The sequence below is a fragment of the Atta colombica genome, unplaced genomic scaffold (assembly GCF_001594045.1).
Source record: "Atta colombica isolate Treedump-2 unplaced genomic scaffold, Acol1.0 scaffold207, whole genome shotgun sequence".
NCBI lineage: Eukaryota > Metazoa > Arthropoda > Insecta > Hymenoptera > Formicidae > Atta > Atta colombica.
The window spans coordinates 704,386-709,906 of record NW_017259302.1 but is presented as its reverse complement, the minus strand read 5'-3'; positions in this window follow the sequence as shown (position 1 = coordinate 709,906).

Genomic DNA, 5,521 nt, shown 5'->3' with positions numbered 1-5,521 from the left:
TATATATATATAAAAGTTGTAGACGCAAAGATCTCAAATCGTAAGAAATTAACCAATTCTAGTCAAGTATTCTCCCTATATTAGACTGTGCTCAGTCGATTTTCTACAACTTAAGTTTTCACGATCATCTACGAATTCTATGCAAACGAGTAAAGTCTATCCAAAAGATAGATTAGATTCTATACAGTTTGCTTCTGTTACAAATAATTGATTGGCAGACTAGCAGCAATCACAACAACAAAATTTGTTGTCACATATTTACCGATCACCGATTAAAAGTGATGGTGACTTGTAAAATTAACAAAATCCTTTCTCTCAGTGTGCCTTTCTCACTTTTAAGTTTCAAAAGTGTTTCAAACACTACTTCAGCCAGAAAATAAACCTCGTAGTTGAAAAAATAAAAAACATCTGATATCGAACTGCAACGAGAGGAAAGAGGCCAAATCAGTGTATCAAATACAAATGCGTAACTTTAAATTAATTATCTCACACCTAATAAATCAAATCTGTTGAATCCGTATGCTTTTGACCAATCCAAATTGGATTCTTTACAATTGAGCTGAAGATTAAAAGCATCGATGAACGCGTGCCAAATTGAAAGCAATTCGCGAAAGAGCGAAATTTAGATAATGTTTAGAAAAGAAAGTGAGTAGTCATCACGAAACATAGAATAAGATTAGAGATCCAAGAATGTTGACGAGGCTGCGTGATGTACAAGTCATCGTGGCGAGGCGGAATTTCTGATAAATATATTGCCATCGATATATGTATATGCGTGTGATATCGATATACTCAGGTGTCTAATAAGCTTCGAGAAACTTTGTAGAAAAGAATCTTTACACAGGAACGCGCTACTTTCACGAATCGCGTGAAAGAGCCCTGGTAAAATTATATATCTACGTAAAGCAAATAAATCCAAAATAGTGAATCTTTCGCATGAGTTATAGAAGTTATTATATACGTGCTCCTACCTCCATACGGGATATAACATAGTTCGGTCCGCTTGGCAAGTATATACCGTTTTAGTTGAGCCGTCGCGCGAGTCACGGTATTGTTATCCTCGTTGTATGACCGTAGACAACGCCGCGATAGCCGATGACTGCGAGCAGCCGCAGAGCGAAAGGGGAAATGCTCTCAAACTGCGCGGAAAAAAAGAGAAATCGACGGCTAGATGAGAGATCGATGTCCTATAAAGAGAAATATCTGCTGCCCGAGAGCAGCTCGGTGCAGCGGCGCTTTTCATTCGTCATCACACTCGTGCGAACCTATTCTTCACTTTCAAATTTTTGAATAAGGAGCCACTTTTTTTTGACGAGTCGACACATTCTGAAATTTTTAATCGAAAAATAATACTTGCAACGGAAAGTTCATTATATTTTATGTTAAATATTTTACCTTTATTGATTTATATATATATATATTTATTAATACCATTGATATAATAATTTACAGATCAATAAAATATAATTGTTCACTTTTCCAAATATTATTTGGAATGTATTTATAAACTACTTGAAAATTTCTCTTACAATAGAACTGATACTTAACGCCAAATATAATCCATAATGTCTATTTTAATTCCGTAATTTTCGCTATTAAAATCTACCAGCTATTCAAACGGTAATCGAACATCACTGCTATTAAACTTACAAAAATTGTATTCCGATGGATAATTGAGTTTCGCCAATAATCGAATCGCATAAAAATCTTGCGTGAAATGCACGTTTGATGAATAAAAGAAACGGAGCAGCAATATAATAATATTACATTTGACGCTTTGATGTTCCTTTTAGAATCGTAAATGAAATACGCTCATAATCTTCCGCGTCTTTATTCTTTCGTGCGCGCACGCCCTCAGAAATCTCAGAACGAGGAACGCATTCCACGGCCACGCCGTCCGCCGACGATCTGCATTCGCAGAAAAGGACGAGGCAGCCGAGGAAGCGAGCAAAACGAATTAGCATCTCGATCGTCCCAAGCTTCTCCATACGGTTTCCCCACCCACTGTCCCTGTGGTGTGCCATGGAGGAAGGTATGTACAGTTTCTTCTTATGTACACGCAAGAGAATATACGAGGCGGATTCGCGCAAGCAATCACATAAATCACGTGGTTCCGATGGCTCATGAACGATTTCTATAGATGGTAATAATATGCCAAACACTAATATCGTCGAGGCCGTGCCAAGGATTTAAATAAGGTGTGGGTTGTTCATAAAGAGAGGGAGTATATTTAAATGTATATAGGGTGTACCAAGTGCCACACACTTTTTTTTATGTACGCGTCTTTGATTAATCTGCTATCAATTTATTCTGGTTTTCATTGGATCAGGAGGATCGCGTACCGCATTTCACATCGTGCCATTGATACGGGAATCACGTCTCGCATATTTCGAACAGTTCGCATGGGAATAGCATCACATTCCCTTGCATGTTTAGGGGTTGGTTGTATGTAGCTAGAACCATAGCTATGACTATAGTTAGTGTCAGGTTTGAAAACTACAGTTAGTTTCTCTACCTGGGATTATAATCCAAGTAGACAACGGTTTACTACTGTGGAGTGTTATGAGAGTGGCTAACCCAGTCTGTCAACTGTTTCTAAAGTAGTTATCTAACCAGTTAATCTCGATCGTTCTCTATTTCAGAAAGCGACATGCTCTCAAATAATTTTTTTCTTAATTGCTTGCATTTATGGAAAAGATAGTTTTTATAAAATATCACAAAAAATGTAATTAGGTACAGACTTAAAAATAACTTTGTCGAAGTATCACATAATAATTATGTAAGACGCTCCAATTAGTAGTTAAAAATATAAACACTTTTTGTGCAGCATTGTTCATATCATGCTTGAAATTTTTACGTAATTATTTTTATAATCCAAAAAATTATTTTCAGGTCTGTGTTTAATTAAATTTTTAGATACTTCAATAAAATCTTTCTTTCCATATATTAATAGTGAAAAGTGTAAGTTATCAAACACTCTCGTATGTATGGATACTATATGTGTATCTTGCTGTAAAAGATTTGCGACCCTCGCGAGCGAGTAGTTCGGATACGAATTCGACGTCCGCGTGTTCCATTTTATGGATGCGTCAGCAGAATATGAAGTAAATATCGGTACTATGAATATATGTACTTGTATTGAAAGATGCGTCCGAATGTATATTTATTTACGAAAATTCGCTGCATATTCAAAAATAGTAAATTGTATATATATTCGAAGATCTGCCCAAGAGATTCTGATATTTTGGAATATTAGAGCGCATATTAAATTTTTCACTCGCAGACTTCGAAAAATGACAGAATAATATTTTCTCTTTAAAATTTGATATTAATCATAATTGATTTTCTCTCAGGAATATTAGAAGTATCTCGTAAAATTTTTTGAAAGATTGTCTGTTCTGTAATATATATAAATTGATGCACGAAAAAAAAGTTTGATTGGATTAACTGAAATTCTGATGGAAAAGAATCTAGATTAAGTCTATTAAATTTCTAAGTCGATTAAATCTACTAAATGTTGACTATTTCAACTAGAATTTTAATAGATTTAATCAGAAATCTTGTAGATTTAACTGTAGAATTCTGGATCGTTTATTTTCCACCAGAATTTCAGTTAATTCAAACAAACATTTTTTTCTATGTGCAAATATTTATGTATTTAGTTGTAGAATATTTACGATTAAATGTTTTTCGAATTATTCAATTGTTAGATTCTCCTAATAAGAAATATTTCAGATTCAAGTAACTCAAAGTAATGAAAACGTTATTAATTGTATTCATGATATTCAAATAAGCAAAGAGATATAATATAATATAATATATATTTGTTATAATATGTATTCGAGTATATTCCTCTCAATTCGTCTGTGAATAGCGAGCGATAAGCGGATGCAAGTTCGACAATTCTCCTTAGAAACACTGATAAATACTAATTGATACACACTGATTTTAAGTGTATTCGTTTGTATAATATATACACTTGAATATGAATACTGCAGGTGCATGTTGATGATGATATGCTTCACGAAATCGATTTATTAACTACGTTAATATCTCAAATTTCACGATAGTTTAATGAACTTTTTTTATGAAGGAGAAAGAAAAAGAGAACAGGAGAGGGAAAGAGATTTATCACAAGAAACATAAATTTTTCTCCATAAAATGTAAATTAAAAAAGTTGGAGAAAAATAAAATATTTCGTATGGAACATTAGCTATTCTTAGTTGTTTAATGTACCTTAATTATTAAAATTTTATAAAATTTTCCCGTGTCCAGGTATATTATCACGTTCTCGTTTGAAGGGTTAATATCACATGTTCCACAATAGTTAACCAACCGATATTCCAACATATCCGCTCATCGCGTTATTAATACTCGCTCGACAACTCCGGTCGGGTTCTCTCTCGTAATTCCGATCAGTCGCGGCTTAAACTACTCATCTATTTGCAAATAAAAACAACGTTATCTAAAATAAAACCCAACTATTCCGTTATGATATCACCGAATAATCAAAGTTTTCTCCGCGTCGATATAGTTTTTGTGGGAATAGAATTAATAACTTCTGAGCGAATATATATTTTAGAAATATGAACAATTAACAACCAATAATTTGACATTGCAATAGAGATTTCAAAGTCCTTCTTATTTATTAGTAATTATGAAATATAAGTGCATTTACGTTTGTTTCACAATCTTATATTAAGAAGGATCGAGAAGATTCGACGCTTATAAGCTTATCGTTTTCTATAACAAATCTGAGAGTATCCAATATCATAAATTAATTTAGAGAGCAAAACAAAATATTTTAAATATCTCTCTTCTTTCCGAAATCGCGAGTCCTATTAAAAGATATGTTTGACAAAAGTAGTATCAATAGACAAAATCGATCTAACTTGCTACCAATGCATTCTTTCGCTAACATCAATCAAGTAAACTCGTTGCTATTTCGAGAGACATCGACTAAAAATTTGCTCGAACAGAAAAAGCTGTCGCGAGACAGTTTAGGGAACGAATTTGTATGTTCGCGGCTACGATCGGTGACGCGCGTACACGCGCCGAGATTTCTCTTCGCCCTTAACTCGTGGCATGACTCGCTTGCGTTTGGTCGGAGGTCGGCCGGCCGGCGCGGCGCGGCGTCAGACCGGGACGTCAGCGACCCCGCTTCCTCGACCTCCGCCTAAGCGAGAGAGCCACCTACACGGCTCTCACACCTACTCGGAGCACTTACATGTCCGTCCGGCCGGGGGAACGTGCTCTCCGCACGGACGAACTGCATCGGAGACCACTACCTAACGGGCCGAACAGGCTGAGCGTCTGTCGGCAACTATATGCATCAACGTTACACGCATACACACAAAATGATATGGCCTTATGCGTATGTATGTAGTTAAATGCTATAAAAATTTGTATCATTGAACTTATCATGTATAAGCGTGTAATTTATATAATCAATGATTTTATATATATGTGTATAAAGAAAGAATATATTTATTTTTCTTTATATGCATATATATATATATAT